This window comes from Chiloscyllium punctatum, chromosome 50, assembly GCF_047496795.1.
Source record: "Chiloscyllium punctatum isolate Juve2018m chromosome 50, sChiPun1.3, whole genome shotgun sequence".
NCBI classification, from domain to species: Eukaryota; Metazoa; Chordata; class Chondrichthyes; order Orectolobiformes; family Hemiscylliidae; genus Chiloscyllium; species Chiloscyllium punctatum.
This window is the reverse complement of record NC_092788.1, coordinates 38,190,327-38,211,083: the sequence shown is the minus strand read 5'-3', so window position 1 is coordinate 38,211,083 and position 20,757 is coordinate 38,190,327. Positions and strand designations below refer to the sequence as shown.

General features: G+C 47.6%; 1 long non-coding RNA gene across 2 annotated transcripts in view; it reads left to right on the top strand.

Moving 5' to 3' along the window:
• Positions 1-17,362, top strand: part of LOC140469982 (uncharacterized) — a 124,493-nt gene extending 107,131 nt beyond the window's left edge. The window contains exon 5 of one of the 2 annotated variants that reach the window (XR_011956255.1): positions 15,538-17,362. This is a non-coding gene — a long non-coding RNA (uncharacterized lncRNA). Of the gene's footprint in view, positions 1-6,270; positions 6,336-15,537 lie in introns of those variants that run through there. The other variant, XR_011956254.1, reaches the window with a different exon arrangement.
• The last annotated feature ends 3,395 nt before the right edge of the window (positions 17,363-20,757 follow it).

The following is a 20,757-nucleotide window of genomic DNA, read 5'->3' as shown; positions in this document are numbered from 1 at the left end:
ACAGGCCCCACTCTTTCCTCATTAGTCCTCTTACTCGAACGCGCTGATAAAATACCTTGTGACTTTTTCTCAATCATATCTGCTAAATATATTTCTTGTCTATTGTCTATTTTTATTTCTTTCATTTTCAACAATCCTCTTTCACTCACTGAAATTTTGAAGAGCTTCACCCGTTTTTATTGCATTGTACTTTCTTTATGAAACTCACAATATCGCTGAATCAGTGTTTGCTGGACATGTGGCCTTTACTATTCACTCAACAGGAATACGCTGGCCCTGAATTCTCACTGTATCACTTTAAAATACTCCCACTTTCCAAATATAGGCCCAACTGCAGGTCGGTCCTCACAGTCTCTGTCGAATGATACTGATAGGAGATACTGATACTATTGATACTGATAGGTGACTCCATTGTGAGGAAGACAAGCAGGAGACTGTGTAGCTGCAGAAGTGTCCCCAGGATGGTCTGCCCCCTCCCGGTACCAGGGTCAAGAATATCTCTGAGCAGTTGCAGAACATTTTGAAGGGGAAGCATGAACAGCCAGAGGTCATTGTGCAATTGGTACACATGCCATAGTTAAACAAAGAGAATGGGTCATGTGAAATGTGCACAGGTAGTTTGAATGGATTCGATTTGCTACATTATAGAAACAGGCCCTTTGGCCCAACAAGTCCACACCAACACACCAAAGAGTAACTCACCCAGACGCATTCCGCTCCCCTATATTTACCCTTGACTAATGCACCTGACACTATGGGCAATTTTGCGTGGGCAATTCACCTAACCTGTTCATCTTTGGATTTTGGGAGGAAACCGGAGCACCCAGAGGAATCCCACGCTGTTTGGTAAGAAGTTAAAAAGCAAGACCTCAGGGGGAGGGATTTCCCGATTACTCCCAATACCGTGTGCCAGTGAGGATAGAAATAGAAAGATAGGCCAGACGGATATGTGATTGAGGAGCTGCTGTAGTAGGCAGGCTTGTGAGTTCTTGGATCATTGGGACCTCCTCTGGTGTAGAGATGTCAGGTTGGACTTGAAGCAGAGGGGCACCAGCATCCCTGTGGGGTGATTTGTTCCGTTACCCTGGAGGGTTTAAACTAGTTTGGCAGGGCGTAGGGACTCTGAATAAGAGAGGGACCATCGACTTGTCAGGGGAAAATACATCAGCCTTATAGAACAAGTTTCCTATTCAGGATATCCAGGTACACAGTCAAGGCAGGGAAAAGACTTCTGGTTTAAAGGACATTTATTTCAACTCACAAGGCCTGACTGGTAAGGCAAATGGGCTCAGAGCATGAATTAGCTCTGAGGACTGGGATATTATAGCCATATCAGAAACATGGCTGAGAGAAGAGCAGGACTGGCAGCTCAGTGTTCCAGGATAATGAAACTACAGGAGTGATAGAAGGACAAGTATGTGAGGGGTGAAGAGGGAAATTTGTCCTTTTGATAAGGGAAGACATAGCCACAGTGTTCAGAGAGGATACTCTTAAGTGGTCATCAAATGAGGTCACATGATTAGAAGTTAGATAAAAGGGGGGGGGGGGTGATGTCTTTGTTGAGACTGTATTGTCGACTGTTGTAGACCCAACAGATACCAGAGGAGCAGATGTATAGAGAGATTGCAGATAACTATAAGAATAATAGAGGAGTGCAGGCTGGAGATTTTAATATTCCCTGAATTGACTGGACCAGCCAGAGTATAAAAGACCTGGAAGGAGAGCAATTTTTCAAATGTGTCCAAGGAAGGTTCCTAAATCAATATGCAGAGGGCCCTACTCTACTCAGGCAGGTGCAATACTGGACCTCCCTCAGAAAACGTGGTCGGGCAAGTGACTGAAGTGTCATTCAGAGAGCACTTTGGGTCCAGTGCCCACAACTGTCTTCGTTTTAACAGAGTTATGGAAAAGGATCAGCAGCTCCACAGATTGAAGAGGAAAACTGGAACAGGACCCGGTTTGGGGCCATTCTGCAGGATCTGGCCAGCGTCAATGCCGTGCATTTAAAATTGCACAACGCCCAGTTATAATCCAACTCGCTTTGGAAGCGCTGGTGATCACTGTAACAGATGAAAGGCTTAAACTAAGTTTTTTTGATATTATATTCCATGACACTGCCATCCTGTTGCAATAAATTCTGTACCTTAGGATTGTGCTCCACAACCAACTGATGAAGAAGCAGTGCTCTGAAAGCTAGTGCTTTCAAATAAACCAGTTGGACTGGAAACAGAGTGTTGGGTGATTTTTAACTTAGTACACCCCCAGTCCGACACCGGCACCTCCACATTATGATTCGAATGGATTGGGTGAGTCTGTTTGAAGGAGAAGGAACAACTGGCAAATGAGAGGCTTTTCAAAATGTGATCTCAAGAATCCAGGACCAGTATGCCCCAGTGGGGTAAAGGGAAAAGCTGGCAGGGTTAGGGATCCTTGGCTGGTGAGGGATAATAAGGCTCTGGTCTTGAAATGAAGACTGCATGTATTGGGTTTAAGATTTCAGTATCTACATAAACTCTTCTATTCTTAAAGACACGATCAATCTATGGAGACCCCACAATCCTCTAAGTCTCTGTAACACTCCCAATCTGCAGAGTCATTCTAATGCCTGTGACTCTTCCGATCCAGTTCCTACAAGACCCTCAATCTGTGTGATATCTTCCCGTTGCCAGCACCCACCCTGTTAATGTAAGCTCCTCCAGTGTCTCCAAATATCTACTCATTCCCATAATATTCTCCAGCTCTTACATGTGTAAACATCACCCTCCCCTACAACTCTTCCCAGTTTGACCAAACTGGAGGAGGTTACTAATGCTCCCTAATCTGGGAAACTGTCTCCAACCAAAATTGCTGTCTTTATCACTTGGAGAATCTGTCTGATTCCACACCCTCTTTATCTAAATAACCTGCAGATCCTAAGCCTTCCTGTCTCTATAAACATCTTCAACCACGATTACCCTTCATATGTCACTTTGTGGGTCTGTACAACCCATTTTATCTCTGTACTCAGCTTCATTCACCTGAAACATTCCTGTCTGTGTAAAACACCCCATGCTACCAATGTTCTTATCCTTGTAAACTGATCCATCCCCCCCAACCTCCCCAGCTCCATGAAACCCCTGTAGGCCCTACAGCTCTCCACATTTCTGTAACCTCCTATGGCTCTATGCTCCTCCCTGTGAAACCACCACCAGTCCCCACAACCCTCTGTCTCTGTTACCTCATACAACCTTAGCAACGCCTCCTCTTCGTGTCTCTTCATTCAGACCCCATCCTCTCCAGCTTCCCGAAACCTCTTCCTGCCATCATAACCCTCGCTATTTAGATCATAGAATAGGACAGCCCAGTACAAGCCTTTCGCCCTTGATATTGTGCTGACCTTTTATCCTACTCTGAAGACTAAACTAACCTACGTACCCTACATTTTGCTATAATCACTGTGCCTATCCAAGAGTTGCTTAGATGTCCATAATGTGTCTGAATCTACTACCACGGCTGGCGGTCCATTCCATGCACCCACCACACTCTGTGTAAATAACGTACCTTTGATATCTAAGCTAAATCTTTCGCCAATTACCTTAAAAATATGTCCCCTTGTGATAGCCATTTTGCCATGGGAAGTTGTCTCTGGTTATCCACGCGATCGATGCCTCTCATTACCTTGTGCACATCTATCATGTCGCCATTCTTCCTTGTTCACTCCGATCTGAAAAGCCTGAGCTTCCACAACCTACCTTCAATGGACATGCCCTCCAGTCCAGGCAGCATCTTGCTTAGTATCCTCTGTCCTGTCATTATAGGAAGGATGTGGAGGCTATAATGAGGTGAACAGAACTGTTCACAGTATTCCAAGTGTGGTGTAACTGGGACTCTATAGAGCTGCAGCAAAACCCTGGATCTCTTAAACTCACACCCCCGCTAATGAAAGCCGACACACCATACGCCTTCTTAACACCCTCTCAAATTGAGTAGTAACTTCAGGGACACACTGTTCATGCACACTGCAAAATATCCTGCCTTTAACCATGTAAAGTTGTTTTTTCTGCAGAATCCTCCAACCTGAAACCATCCCTATCTTTGTAACTTCCTCCAGTCCCGACAACACTCATAAACTGTGAAACCTCCTCAAGTCCCTGTATTCCTAATGCCTGCAAAATGCTCCAGGCCCTATATACCTCCCTAACTCTGTAAATGCCACCGGCCTCCAGTGCCCTTCTGGGGAACATTGCAGAGGAAGGAAGAGTTGTAGAGTCCGGGCCATGTTACAGAGGTAGGAAGGGCTGCAGAAACTGGATGATGGTACAAACATGGGGAGGGACATGGATCCTGTAGGAGTGTAGAGGGAGCGAGATTCATAGATCCTGCAAGATGGAACCAAGAATGAATTATGGAAACTGATGGATGTTATGATTTGAACCACAGATCATTTTTGATTGGACCATTCAGCCCCTCTTAGAGTCAAAGAGATGTACAGCATGGAAACAGACCCTTCGGTCCAACTCGTCCATGCTGACCAGATATCCCAACCCAATCTAGTCCCACCTACCAGCATCTGGCCCATATTCTTGCAAACCCTTCCTATTCATACACCCATCCAGATGCCTTTGTATCAGCCTCCACCACTTCCTCTGGCAGCTCATTCCATACACATAGCACCCTCCGCGGGAAAAAGAATGCTCCGTAAGTCTTTTTTATATCTTTCCCCTCTAACCATAAACCTATGGCCTCCAGTTCTGGACTGCCACATTGAAGGGTAAAGACTTTGTCTCTTTACCCTCTCCATGCCCCTCATAATTTTATAAACCGCTATAAGGTCACCCCTCATAATTTTGTAAACTTCTATAAGGTCACCCCTCAGCCTCGAGACTCCAGTGAAAACAGCCCCAGCCTGTTCAACCTCTCTCTATAGCTCAACCCCTCCAATCCTGGCAACATCCTTGTAAATCTTTTCTGAACCCTTTCAAGTTTCACAACATCCTTCCGATAGGAAGGTCACCAGAATTGCACGCAATGTTCCAAAAGCGACCTAACCAATGTCCTGTACAGCCACAACATGATCTCCCAACTCCTGTACTCAATACTCTGATCAATAAAAGAAAGCATACCAAACGCCTTCTTCACTATCCGACCTATCTGTGACTCTGCGTTCAAGGAGCTATGTACCTGCACTCCAATTTCCCTATATTCAGCAACACTCGTCAGGCCTTACCATTAAGTGTATAAGTCCAGCAAAGGTTTGCTTTTGCAAAATGCAGCACTCGCATTTATCTGAATTAATCTTCACCTGCCATTTCTCAGCCGATTGGCTCATCTGTTCAAGATCCCATTGTAATTGGATGTAACCTCTTTCACCGAAAACTACACCTACAATTTTGTTGTCAACTCAACACTTACAAACGATACCTCTTATGCTCACATCCAAATCATTGATGTAAACAATGCAAAGTATTGGACCCAGCACCGATCCTTGTGGCATTCCACTGGTCACAGGCCTCCAGTTTGAAAACCAACCCTCCCCCACCACCCTCTGTCTTCTACCTTTGAGCCAATTCTGTACCAATTGGCTAGGTCTCCCTGTATTCCGTGAGATCTAACCTTGCTAACCAGTCTCCCATGGGGAACCTTGTTGAACGCCTGACTGAAGTCCATATAGATCACATCGACCGCTCTGCTCTCATCAATCCTCTATGTTACTTCTTCAAAAATCTCAATCAAGTTTGAGAGACATGATTTCTCACTCAATGTTAACTATCCCTAATCAGTCCTTGCCTTTCCAAATACATGTATATCCTGTCCCTTACGATTCCCTCCAACAACTTGCCCACCGATGTCAGGCTCAACAGTCTAAAGTTTCCTGGATTTTCTTTACTGCCTTCCTTAAATAGTAGCAACACGATAGCCAACCTCCAGTCTCCTAGTTCTGATGTCCTGTTTCTAGAGATCTTTACCGGAATGGGTGAGCACAGCTTCAAATTGCCAGGCTGTGAGATGTGAATTCCGTTGTGAATCTATTTGCCCGTTCTGTCTATGTGCCTGATACTGACCTGGTGGTGCTCTGGTAGAAAGCACTCTCCGTAACATCCAGATTTATGTTACTGACCAGAGCTCACCTCGTCAAAGCCTTCATTAGGAATGTTCTTTATTTTAATATTTTTAAATGGCAGTTTTGTGAGATGCAGGAATTGAGGAGTTGTCATATTTGAAAGACTGAAACTTTTTTCATTGACCATGACCCATGCAATGTGGATTCGTGGATTCTGTTGTTCTCTGCAGACTATCACTCAGAGGATTGTATCACCAGGGAATCTGAGTGCAGATGGTCTTTGCCTGGAAGAGTGTGAATTTGCCAGTTTATGTCGGCTAGGACACTATGTTTCTGGAAATGTACAAATGTGTAAATACTTCACTGACTGGTTCAGGGGTGAGTGCACTGGCCTCTGAGCACCAGGAACTGGGAAACCTCATGCTGTTTGTAAGTGGGGCTTGGCACCAGACTGGGTGAGAGCAGCTCCCTGAGTAAATGACAGGTATGGAGCTTGGGATCCTCCTGCTGTGTTTGACCTTGTGCCATATCGTTATCTCCCTCTCATGAGTTTGCGTGACATGTTCTCCAGTCCTGACAGTGTCCACTCCCTGTAAACCCTTCCAGCTATTGAACATCTCCCTGCTCTCTCACTCCCTCCCTTCCAAACCTGGCCTTCGTCTCATATCTCCTGCAGTCACATACAACTTTGCTCTTTGTTATCGTATTGCTTTCCTTTGAGCTGTGGGGGTTCAAACCTGAAGTAGGTTTGGGCCATTGGGAGAAAAAGACAACTCCCTCTTCTCCATCTTTGTCAAACAGAGTCTCGTTTGTCTGCCTCTCTCCCATAAGGAGAAGGAAGCATCCTTTCAGCATCCACCTGTCCATTCCCCTGAGGATCTGTACATTTTATTGAGGAAGAATGTCCTCCTGATGACCCTCAGTGGCACAGCACTGAAGTGACATGATTATGTTCTATAATTTTTGCGTTCTATACCTTTTGCTCTGTCCCTCCATCATTCTGAAGCCTCCCCCAGTCTGGACAGTGCTCCAAACCACTAATTACTGAGAATTCGTTAACCCTCTATCTCCGTAAACTCCCCACATTCCTACAATCCTCCTTTTCTGTGAGAACCCCTCCAGCTTCTACAATCCAGCCAAATTATTGCGTCTCCTCCAGCCCTCACCATCTCCGTATGCTCCAGTTACTACATTTCTCCTTGCATCTGTAAACCCCTCAAGCCCCGCCAAATCTACCTATCTTTCTAAAGTCCAACAGTTCCAAAAACCATATCTCTACGTGGAACTTCCACCAGAGACCACTGGCCACGATATCTCTGTAATCACCTGCGCATCTCTCTATCTCTGTTCCCAGCTTCAGTCCCTATAACTCTACTTCATGTACAACATCAGCAAGTCTCTGCAATCCTCCTGAACTGTGGAACCTCCAAAAGACCTTACAATTCTATCTCAGTCTCTGACTGCCTGAAGTGATTTGAAACTTTGGCAATTAAAGCCAGAGAATCAGAGAGATGTACAGCATGGAAACAGGCCCTTCGGTCCAACTCGTCCTTGACAATCCAGTCGCACCAATCAGCACCATCTCCCTCTAAACCCTTCCTATTCATGTACCCATCCAGATGCCTTTTAAGTGTTGCAATTGTACTAGCCTCCACCACTTCTTCTGGCAGCTCATTCCAAACACGTACCACCCCCTGTGTGAAAAAGTTGCTCCTTAGGTCTCTTTTATATCTTTCCCCTCTCACCCTAAACCTATGCCCTCTAGTTCTGGACACCCGACTCCAGGGAAAATACTTTGCCTATTTACCCTATCCATGCCCCTCATGATTTTATCAACCTCTATAAGGTCACCCCTCAACCTCTGATGCTCCAGGGAAAGCAGCCCCACACGGTTCAGCCTCTCCCTGTCGCTCAAATCCTCCACCCATGGCAAAATCCTTTTAAATCTTTTCTGAACCCATTCAAGTTTCACAATATCCTTCCGATAAGAAGGAGACCAGAATTGTACACGGTATTCCAAAAGTAGCCTAACAATGTCCTGTACAGCCGCAACATGACCTCCCAACTCCTGTGCTCAATACTCTGACCAATAAAGGAATGCATACCAAGTGCCTTCTTTGCTATCCTATCGACCTGTGACTCTACTTTCAAGGACCTCTATTTCATTTGAAAAATTGGATCAACAGATGGAGTAGCCTGAGGTCTTGTGGGTAAAACTAGTTCAGTCTAAGCTATTAGGCAGAGCCAGTGAGGTATTTGCAGCGCTGTATCATGAGTGGTCAAGAGATTATGCACATGTCAAACAGGCTATTTTATGTGCTTACGGGTTAGTACCAGAAGCATAACGACAGTGGTTCAGAAACATAAAGAAGGAACCAGGACAGACTTATGTGGAGTTCTAAAGTACTAAACATATTAATCTTTCTGCAACATATTCAGTCTCCATGCCCCTCCCTATCATGGTGAGCTGCTCCAACCCACCCCCCCCCCCCCCCCACAAGCTTTCCTGCCTGTGTACACCATCAAGTAGATACAACCCTTCTGATTTCTGTCGTGTCCTGCAGACCCGTTTTTGTGAATTCTGCCAATCACTAAAACTCTCCCTCTCTATGTAAATACCTCCAGTCTTTACAATCCCCTTTACTTTGCAGCCCCCACCAGACCCGAAAGCCATCGCTATCTGTGAAATCTCCTTCAAGTCTATATCTTCCATCGTGTTGAAAACTGCTCTCACCATTGCAACCCCCATTATTTCCAAACGTTGTTGAGACTCTAAAACCGTTCCTATCAGTTTAATCTCCTCCACTGCATACAACACTCCCAGTCTGTGTAATCTCTTCAATTCCTTCAGTTCCTATATACCTATGTATTGGTGTGACTGCTGTGTGGCCATTGTATCCTTGTTTATATCTTCAGAAGGCTCTGCTCGATGTCGCACATCCTATGCTCATAAGTGAATCTGGTCTCTCACAAGCCTCTCTATGACTCTCTCGTCCAGTCTCTACAAGCTTCCCTATCACTGTAGTAACTTGCAGCATGCACAGCACTCACTCTCTCTTTGAACTACATTCGAGAGCATAAAATCATCTCTCCTTTCAAGTTTATTCAGTCCACAACTTCCTCCCTATCCCTGCAACATTCTCCAGTCTATATCATCTTCCATGTTCTTGCAACATTCTCCAGTCCATACCACCCTCCCTTTCTCTGTAATATTTTCCAGTCCATACCATCCTCCCTATCACTGTGATATTCTCCAGATCCCACAACTGTTACTAAATGTACCACATCCTGGAATCATGCGAATGTTTCTACACCCTGATCAGTATCGTCCATGTAACGATCCACATTCCCGCCTCAGGCGACTGACTGTGTGGAGTTTGCACGTTCTCCCCGTGTCTGCGTGGGTTTCCTCCGGGTGCTCCGGTTTCCTCCCACAGTCCAAAGATGTGCAGGTCAGGTGAATTGGCCATGCTAAATTGCCCGTAGTGTTAGTTAAGGGGTAGATGTAGATGTAGGGGTATGGGTGGGTTACGCTTCGGCGGGGCGGTGTGGACTTGTTGGGCCGAAGGGCCTGTTTCCACATTGTAAGTAATCTAATCTAATCTAATCTAAAAAAAAAAAAAAACCCTATACACGTCCCTATCTCTGGAACTTAATCAAAGACACTTCATCTCTCTAACTTCCTTCAAACAACAAAATGTTTTCTCCTTGAACGTTCGCTAGCAACTGCAACTCTGCTTAACCCTGCAACATCATTGTACTCCCAAACATCTCTCGAACTCTTATGACCTCTATCCATCCCGCAAAGGCCCTCTCTCAGTGACACGCGCCATGCGTTTGCAACAAGGCAGATGGAATGACAGCATTAACTGAAGGGAACAGATATGATCGAACGGTTATTGTGGAGATGTGGCTGCAGAATGACCATGACAGCAATGTGATTATTGAGGGATTGTAGAGATTTAGGCAGGATCAGTTAAAAAAAAACAAACAAGGTCCTGTTTTGTTGTGAAGAAAGGACGCAGTCAGCGCATTAGTGAGACAGCCAATTTAATCTGGGAATCAAAATATAGAGTCATGTTGAATGGACAACTTTCAAAGAGCAAGGAAAATCTGGAAGATCAAATCACAATCCATGGAATCAATGGTCATTGGTAAGTTGGATACAATATCTTCTTGGTGATAGTAGACAGAGGCATGTGCAATAGTGAATTTTTGATTGGACGTCTGTGGCCAATGATGTTTTGCAAGGATCAGTGCTGCGATATCTGTTTGTAATTTATCTCTGTGAATAAGATGAAAAGGTCAGCAGTTTGATTAGTAATTTTGCAGACAACATTTGGAAAGGCATGTAATGATTAGGGATAGTTAGGGGAATTGTGGATAGTGAGGAAGACTTTTAAAGGTTGCAGCGGTGTGTAGATCAGCTGGAACGCTGGGAAGAGATGTGGCAAATCGAATTTCATCGGGACAGGTGTGAAGTGATGTATGTACGAAGTCAAATGGAAGAGAGAAGTACACTAATTGACTAATTGGAAACATTGATAAAACAGGCGACATTGGATGCAAATCCGTAGCTCCCTGAAAATAACAACACAGCAGAATGTGGTTGCAAAGGAGGCGTATGGCATGCTTCCTGTCATTGGTCGCAGTATTGAGTACACACATTTGCATGTCATGTTGTGACTGAATGAAACTTCATTCGGCCATATTTGGTATGTTGTGTGTAGGTCTCATCGCCACACTATAGAAGGATGTGGATGCTTTGGGGAGCGTGCAACAGAGGGTTACCAGAATGTTGCCTGGATGAGAATGTGTTTACTGTAAGGAGTTTAGACACAGTTGGATTGTCTTGCGAGAGTATCGGCAACTGAGGGGTGACTTGGTACAGATATATAGCATTAGGAGAGGCATGGATAGTCAGGACACGTGGCGGCAGATTGCAAAGTGACCATCTGCAGGAACTGCAAACAGGAGGGGCACTTGACTAAGGACTGCCAGGAAGAAAAGAGCTGCAACCTGTGCGGAGAGGCGGGCCATATGTACAAGACCTGCCCAAGAAGAGGAGCCTCCACCTACGCACAGATGGCCGGAGGTGGCAACACGAGCCGCGGACCGACATAGTCCAGCGAGGTACCGCGAATCAGCAAAGGAACGGTGTCTGGAGGCACCCAGAAGGAAGGGCAGGCTTTAGCGGAGCAGGCGGCAGACAGCGGGGAGATGCAGCAGCCAACCCAAGCTCCTGCAAGACAGATGGAGGAAATGGAAGAGGAGGGATCAAAGGAGGCAGAGCAGTGGATTATCGTCAAAAAACAGGAAGAGGAAACCTCTCGAGGGCCCCAAAGCCACCAAGCGAAGGGGGAAGAGACACCTCCAAGATGATGATACAGGCAGCTCCTCCAATGGTGAGGACGGGCGCAAGAAGGGTCGCCTCCGGAGGAAGAGGCAGAGCGCCGTGGGGAGAAAGGAGGGCAGCACCGCCCAAGAAGGAAAAGTTGATCCCTCTGAGGGGATGGGTGAAGGCCTCCCCCTACCCGGTGAGAACCAAGGGGTACCCACCGGCCCACAGCTCCAGGTAACTGGGAGCAGCGGCCCTGTGACAGCCCCGCTGTCAGATGGAGAACAGGGCGATGCGGACCCTAGGTCCGACACGATGACACCAGAGCGGGGAAATGACTCCAGCTTGGAGCTGGACAACTACCTCAGCCCTGGGAAGGTCCAGCAGTTTGCCGTCACCACGGGGATGCACGCAGCTACCCCACTGGAGCAAGACCAGAAGAAAATGGACACTGGTAACCCCGTAAACTGGTAAAATGGGGTTTAAAATTGCCAGCATAAATGTGCGTAGCATTAAATCGGCTACGCGATGTGTTTCAACGCATTCCTGGCCAACGTCAAAGCCGATATCCTGTTTCTGCAGGAGTGTGGGATACCGCCCCTCAGCAGTTACAGGAGATGGTCGAGCTTGTGGGCCCACGGGCCGTCAGTGTGGTCGGGGGGCAATGATAGTCGCGCCTCCGGCCTGGGTATCCTGTTGCGGGGAGGCAACTTCACCATCTCTGAGGTTAAGGAGGTGGTGGGCGGGCACTTCCTTGTCGCGGACGTTAAATACAGAAACGCTCCCGTGAGACTAATCAACGTGTACGCCCCAGTGGGTAAGAGTGAACAGTTGGCCGTCCTGCAACAGCTTCCACTGCTGCTGGCTACGTCCAGGCCGGTCATTCTGGCCGGAGACTTCAACTGCATCATTGATGCAGATGGACGATCCGGCGGGGGGGAAAGTAAACCGGACGCTACGTCCAGGGCCCTGATGGAAACGGTCAAAGACGCGAAGCTGCACGACGTCTTCAGCACCCCTGCAGATGGAGCACAGCGTAGATACACCTGGTCACGGGCAGACGGGTCTATCCGCTCAAGGATAGATTACCTGTTTGTGTCGCGAACACTCTCGGTCAGATCCACCGACATCAAGCCGGTGTTCTTCTCTGACCACTGCCTCCTGCTGGCCGACTGTCACCTACAGGACGAACAGCGGGCGGGCAAGGGAACGTGGAAACTGAACACTAAGCTGTTGACCCCGGGAAACATCGAACAGCTCAAGAGGGATTACGCAGGTTGGAGAACCGTGAAGCCCCTCTTTGAGTCTCCAGCGGACTGGTGGGAAACAGTAAAAGGGAACATCAAGAGGTTCTTTATCCTCAAAGGTGTCCAGGAGGCGAGAGAGAGGCGGGGAAAACTGTCCCAGCTCCAGGAAAGTATGCAGAACCTGCTCCTGCTGCAGACGATGGGGGTCGATGTCACGGAGGACCTCAAGGAGGTGAAGGGCCAGCAAGCCTCGCTCTTTGCCTCGGAGGCCTCCAGGATAATCTTCCGGTCTAGGGTCCGCTCGGTGGAGCAGGACGAGATGTGCTCACGTTTCTTCTTCCAGAAGGTGCACAAAGAGAGCTCCGTGCTCAGCAGCCAGAAGAAAGAAGATGGCTCGGTAACGTCATCTCAGGCTGACGTCATGAGGATCAGCAAATCCTTCTACGCCAGCCTGTATGACTCGAAGCCAACCGACAGCGCGGCCTCCCAGTCGTTCCTGTCCTCTATCACGGAGGTCCTAGATGACGGAACACGAGAGAGGCTGGACCAGCCGCTATCTCTGGATGAACTGACCAAGGCCCTCGAGTCCTTCGAAAAGAATAAAACTCCCGGAAGCGACGGCTTACCGGTCGAGATTTATTCCGCTCTTTGGGACTTGATCGGCCAGGACCTGCTGGAGGTGTATGTCAGTATGCTTCGGGCAGGTACCATGAGTGAATCCATGAGGAAAGGTATCATCACCCTCATCTACAAGCGGAAGGGGGAGAGGGAGGAAATTAGAAATTGGAGAGCGATCTCACTGTTAAATGCAGACTACAAAATCTTGTCAAAGGTCATCGCCAACCGGGTCAGGTCTGCTCTGGGATCGGTGATCCACCCGGACCAAACCTGTGCTGTACCGGGCAGGAAGATCTCTGAGAGTCTTGCACTCCTGAGGGATACGATCGCCTACGTGCAGGACAGGGGGGTGGACACCTGCCTCATCAGCCTGGACCAGGAGAAAGCCTTTGACAGGATATCGCATACATATATGAGGGATGTCCTCTCCAAAATGGGCTTTGGGGAGGGAATCGGAAATTGGATCAGACTGCTCGACACCAACATTGTCAGTGCAGTCTCAAATCAATGGGTGGGAATCAGATAGCTTCCCTGTAAGATCTGGAGTCAGGCAGGGATGCCCCCTCTCACCCGCCTTGTTTGTGTGTTGCATAGAGCCATTTGCCGAATCCATCAGGAAGGATGTGAGCCTGAGAGGGGTGACTATTTCTGGCAGCGGGGGCCTGCAGGTTAAGGCCTCCCTGTACATGGATGACGTCGCTGTTTTCTGCTCGGATCCGATGTCCTTGCACAGACTTGTGTGCATCTGTGACCAGTTCGAACGGGCCTCGGGGGCCAAGGTAAACCGAGGCAAGAGCGAGGCCATGCTCTTCGGGAACTGGGCCGACCAATCTTCTATCCCCTTCACCGTCAGGACTGACCACCTGAAGGTGCTGGGTATTTGGTTCGGGGGGGGGGGCTGGGGAGTGCGCCAAGACCTGGGAGGAGCGGATCAGGAAGATGAGACAGAAACTAGGCAGATGGGGGCAACGGTCGCTCTCCATCGCGACCGTTCCATCTCCTGGTCATCAGGTGTGAGGTACTCTCAGTATTGCTATATGTGGCACAGGTCTGGCCTATCCCCAGGACCTGTGCTGCTGCAGTCACCCGGGCCATCTTCCAATTCATTTGGAGATCAAAGATGGACCAGGTCTGAATAGACTCAATGTACAAAGACCGGTGCAATGGGGGAAAAAACACACCCAATGCCACCCTCACCCTGATTGCCACCTTAGTGTGTGGCTGCATCAAGCTGTGCGTGGATCCCCGGTACGCAATCACCAAGTGTCACTACGTACTGAGGTTCTACCTGTCCCCGGTGTTGCAAAGGATGGGCCTGGCCTCGCTGCCGCGGAACGCTCCGAGTAGTTGGACCGTTCCGTATCACCTGTCCTTCGTGGAGACATTTATGAGGAAAAACACCTTTGACCACAAGTCCATCAGGAAGTGGTCAGCACGTAGTGTCCTTGAGACCCTTCGGGAAAAGGAGAGGGCGGGTCCTGTCGAGCGGTTCCATGAGCAGACTGTCAAAGCCATTTGGCAGAATGCCTCATCGCCAGAACTTTCCAACAAGCACCAAGACATGGCTCGGCTGGTGGTGAGATCCTTCATGCGCGCCCGGACTCTCTGCCGCACCGCACGCTGCCCTCGAAGTGGCTGCGGGGGGGACGAGACTGTCACACACCTCCTTCTGGAATGTGCCTATGCAGAGGAAGTCTGGAGAGGAATGCAGTTGTGTTTGTCGAGGTTCATCCCGAGCAGCGCTGTGACGCGGGACTCCGTGCTCTACGGCCTGTTCCCCGGGACTCACACCGAGACGAACATTAACTGCGCCTGGAGGATCATCAGTGAAGGACGCTCTCTGGGCGGTCCGAAACCTGTTGATCTTCCAGCTGAAGGAGTTGACCCCGACCGAGTGTTGCAGACTGGCACATTCCAAGGTCCAAGACTACATGTTGAGGGACGCGCTGAAGCTTGGGGCAGCTGCCGCCAAGGCGCGGTGGGGAAAGACCACCATGTAAGATCGGCCTGCCTAAAGAAGAACAGGGGGCCCATGCGGACGTTTTTTGGGCTCTGCTGATGCGTCAGCCAAATATATGTACAAGATTGAAAAATGCACAGACCTGTATATGACAAGGATAAATTCGAATCTGTGTCTGTAAATGTGGACATATGTATGGCATGATCAAATGTACAGACCATCAAAGCATTTTTTGAATAAAGTATATTTTGAAATTAAAAAAATGGATAGTGGAGGAACTTTGGAGCAGAGTTGATGACCTGAAGTCTGTGCTTTGATTTTCTGTTCTTATCAGGACAGGTGTCGAGTTGCGAGTCATCAGAGCTAGTGCAGAGATCATCGCTGGATCGTAATTGGACATTGGAGGATCGTTTGGTTGTGCTGACCTGCTCAATGGTGGATCTTCATGCTGGCTTCAGCCTAACGCCAATTCAGGGACCAGCCAACCTCAGAGCTATGGCCACAACAGCTGCCCCAGCCCTGGGCAGGGGGTTCGAAACACAGTCAGGGTGACTGTGAAGAAGATTGAGGATCGTACACCACTCGACTGCACCTTGTTTATTAAGAAGATACTGTTGGGATGCTGTGGGTTCGCTGCAGCGGACGTGTACTGCCTGTAGGATTTCCCTGGGGAAGGGGATGTGACCTTCAGAAGTGTGAAGCAGTGCAAACAGCTCCTGAAGGTCTTCAAGGAGAAGGAAGGGGAGCCGCTGTTTTCCATCTTGTCGGTGACCCCATTGTGTGTGCTTCCTGCACAGAGGAATCGGGTTGTTACAATCCATATGTACAGCCCAATGTTTCAGTGGCTGATGTCCTGACCTTCCTGGGAAGATATGTCCAAGTTGAGGGAGATGCCACTGATGTGATCGACCCCTTTGGGATCTGGACCAGTAAGAGGCAGGTCAGGGCAACTCTGAGGGCCGATGATACTGGGAACATCCTCCTCCCACCCTCGAGCTTCGCAATTGGAGGGAGCAGAAGCTACCTGACATATGCAGGGCAGCCGAAAGTGTGCCGAACCTGCGGGAAGTCGGGACACGTGGCGGCGGATTGCAAACTGACCATCTGCAGGAACTGCAAACAGGAGGGTCACTTGACGAAGGACTGTCAGGAAGAAAAGAGCTGCAACCTGTGCGGAGAGACGGGCCATATGTATAAGACCTGCCCAAGACGGGGGAGGGGGGGGAAGGGGCACTTACGCACAGATGGCTGGAGGTGGCAATGTGAGCCGTGGACCCCCAAAGACCAGTAAGGTCCACCCGGACAGCAGGGAAACGGAGGGTGGTGACACGCAGAAAGAAGAACAGGCTAGGGTGGAGGAGGCAGCAGCCAGCGGAGAGACACAGCAGCTGATCCTAGCTCTAGCCGGGCAGATGGAAGAAATGGAGGAGGAAGTAATCAAGCAGGCAGAGGATTGGATACCTGTTAAAAACAGGAAGAGAAAATCCTGCTAGGCCCCTAAAGCCTCCCAGCAAAAGGGGAAAAGACAGCTGCACGAGGGAGTGACGGCCAGCTCTTCGGATGGGGAAGATCGACACAAAGAAGGCCATCACCACCAGAAGAGACAGAGCGCCGTCGGTAAAGAGGAGGGCATTTCCTCCCAACCAGGAAACAATGGACCACCCGAAGTCCACCCTCCACCCAGTGAGAACCAGGGGGTACCCACTGCCCCACAACTACAGGCAACCGAGAGCTGTGACTTTCTGACAGTCCCAATGTCAGACACAGAACTGGACAGTGAGGACCCCTGCCTTGGCTCAATGACACCAGAGCGGGTAAATGACCCCAGTGAGGAGCTGGATAGCTACCTCAGCCCAGCGAAGGTCCAGCAGTTCGTGCTTACCATGGGGATGTAGACAGCTACCCCAGAGACAGGACAATCAAATGGACAATGGTAACCACATAAACTGGGGGTTAAAGAAGTTTCATTTGCTTTCATATAACAGGGCACCCACTCAGTAGGTGGGTTCCGCTGAAGCCACAGCCAAATACCAAGAGACTGGATAGTTAATAAAGGTAACTGTTAATAGGATAACTGTGAATTCGATTAATTCAATCTGTTCTTTGTAATGTTAAGACATGCAATGTATATAACTATGAACAACATGGAAAATTGTACAAGTACCAAAGATTTATTTACATGAATAAATATATTTTGAAATTTTAAAAAATGGATAGTGTGGATAATTGGAATCCTTCTTCCAACAACGACTCTTATATTCTCAACCAAATCGTTTATTTAAATGATGCACATTCGTGGACCAAGCCCTGATCATTATAGCACACTGCTGGTCACAGGCCTCCAGTCCGAACAACAACCCTCTCCCATCACCCTGTCTCCTACTGTCAAGCCAATTTTGTGTACAGACGGCTAGCTCTCCCTGATCCCATGTGATCTAACCTTACAAAACAGTTTATCATGCTAAATCCTGTCAAAGGCCCTGTTGACGTTAGTGTAGATAATGTATGGTCACCACTGTAACAACAATCAAGTTAGTGAAACCTGACTTTGTTTGCACAAAGCCGTGCTGACTATCTTTCATCAATCCTTGCCTTTTTAAATGAATGTGACTCCTGTCTGGCAGAATCACTTCCACAACTTACCCACCACTGACATCGGGCCAATTGGTCTTTAGTTCCATGGCTTTCCATCACAACCTTTCTTAAATAATGGAACAAAACTCTATTCTTGTCATAGTCGTACAGCGTGGAAACTGACTCTTCAGTTGAAACAAACCATAATCTCAAAGTAAACTTGTCCCAGCTGCCTGTTGCTGGCCCATATCCTTCCAAACCTTTCCCATTCATGTACTTATCCAAATGTCTTTTAAACGTTGAAGCTATACCCACATCCACCCCTTCCTCAGGAAGTTCATTCCACGCTCAAACCACCCTCTGTTTAACAATTTGCCTCTTATATCCTTTTGTTTGGAACATCTCTCTCCTCTAGCCTTAAAAATGTGTCCATCTTCTTGAGACTCCCCCATTCTGGGAAAAGGCAAATGCCATTAACTGTATCTATATCCCTCATCTTTTTCATAAACTTCCATAAGGTTATCTCTCATTCTGCAGTTTCCAGTGAAAAAAGACTCAGCCTATCCAGCCATTTTTCAGAACTCAAGCCTTCCATACCCAGCAACATCCTGGTAAATCTCTTCTGAACCCCCTGCAGCTTAATAATATCCTCCCTATAACTGGGCGACCAGAACTGGACAGAGTATTGCAGAATAGGCGTCACCACTGTCTGTACAATCTCAACATGACGTCCCAAACCCTCCACTCAATGGACTGAGTAATAGTCAGGCATACCAAGCACCGTCTATTCCATCCTGTGATGCAAGCTTCAAGAATTATGTACCTGAACCCAGAGGTCCCTCTGCTCTAAAACACTAACTGAGGCCCTAACATTAATTGTGTAAGATCTACCCTTGTTTGTTTTACCAAATGCATTACCTCACATTTATTCAGATTGAATTCTAACTGCAGTTTTTCAGCCATTCACCCATTTCATCAAGATCCCTTTGTAATCTCAAAAAACCTCCTTCACTGTCCATGATTCCAACCTCCAGCGTTCCAGCCAATCACACATGGTTGTCAATGGTACAAATACCTTTGTTCGGGGCTCCACAATTTCTTCCCTAGCATTCCACAATGTCCTGTGATACACTTAATCAGGTCCTGGGGCCTTCCATACCTCTGTGTTTTAAAACCTCCAGCACCACCTCTTCTATAACATGCATTCTTTTCAAGTCGTAGAGAAGTACAGCATGGAAACAGACCCTTCAGTCCCCAACTCGTCGAGGCTGACCAGAAGACCTAAACAAATCCATCCCATCAATCAGCATTTGACCATATACCGCTAAACTCTGACTATTCATATACCCATCCAGACACCTTTTAAATGTTGTCATAGTATCCGTCCCTGTTACTTTCTCCCTCCGCTTGTTCCATATCCACATCACTGTATGCATGAAAAAGCTATTCCTTCGGTCCCTTTTAAACCTTTCTCCTCTAACCTCAAACCTATGCCCTCTCGTTTTCCCAACCCTGGGAAAAGACCTTGACTGTTTACCCAATCCATGCCCCTCATGTTTATATAAACCTCTGTAGGGTCACCCCTTAGTCTTTGATGCTCCAGGGAAAATAACCCCAGCTTATTCAGCAACAACCCTGGCAACATCTTGTCAATCTTTTCTGAGCACTTTCCACTTTCACAACATCATTCCTATAGCAGGGACACTGGAATTGCAGAATACTCCAATTGTGGTCTAACATATTGCTCTTGTTCCCTGAGTTGCCCAGTCTTTTTCCACAGCAAGTTCTTGAGTGCAAAATATGTTTAGGGTCTTAGCCATATTCTACAGTTCCACACATTGATAGCCTCATTGATCTTTAAGGGCCCCTATTTTGTCTCGAGTTACTCTTTTGCTCTTAATATATTGATACAATCACTTTTGGATTCCCCTTATCCTTCTCTGTCAAAGTTATTTCATGGCCCCTTTCTGCATTCCTGATTTCAACCCAAAGTATACTCCTACAGCCCCTGTTATCCTCAGGGATTCCCTTGATCCAGCTGGCTATACATGGCATGTGGTCCATTTTCCTTGACCAGACCCTCAATAGACAGCCAGTGTTTCCGAATGCTGTCAGCATTGTCCTGCACACAAATAGGAACATGCTGGCACTGATCACTCAATTTATCTCACTTTTAAAATAGTCTCACTTGCCAAATTTCCCTTTCCCTGCAAATAGACTCCCCAATCACCTTTTGAAAGTTCCTGGCTAACACGACCAAAATTGGGCTGGCCCCACTTTATAACTTGAACTTGTGGACCAGGCCTGTCCTTTTCCATCGCTGTTTTCAAAACTAATAGGACTGTGGTCACTTTAGCAAAATGCGTTCCCACTGACACCTCAGTCCCTTTCCCTACCTTGTTTCCCAAGGGGAGGTCAGGTTTTGCACCTTTCTCCAGTTGGGCCATTTACATACTGTTTGGGACTTTTCTGGAACGCAATTACGAAATTTCTCTGTTCCTAACATTGAATAGTGGCAATGCCAATCCAGATTTGGAAAGTTTAAAAACCCCTACCATAACAGTCTTATTATTATGATTGATATTTGAGATCTCCCGACATATTTGTTCCTCAGTCTGCCATGGATTATTCAGGGTCAGTACACTCGTATCAAAGTGATGACCCATTCTTATTTCACAGTATCTCCAACACAGTGGGCGATCCCACAGGAATGTCCTCTCTAAGTATTGCTGTGATGTTTCATGCAATCAAAACCCACCACCATGCGTCCTCCCTCTCTCGCCACCCATGCTGCTCTTGAACAAAGGACCCACATTAGATATCCTCCAGTCATTCGGCACTTCACCTGTGGCCAGCAAAGTATTAAATATATCCACCAGGGCCCCAGCAATCTCCTCCCTTACCTCCCATAGCAGCCTTGGATACATTTTATTTGGCACTGGGGATTTCTCCAGCTTTATGCCTGTGAAAACATGTAATA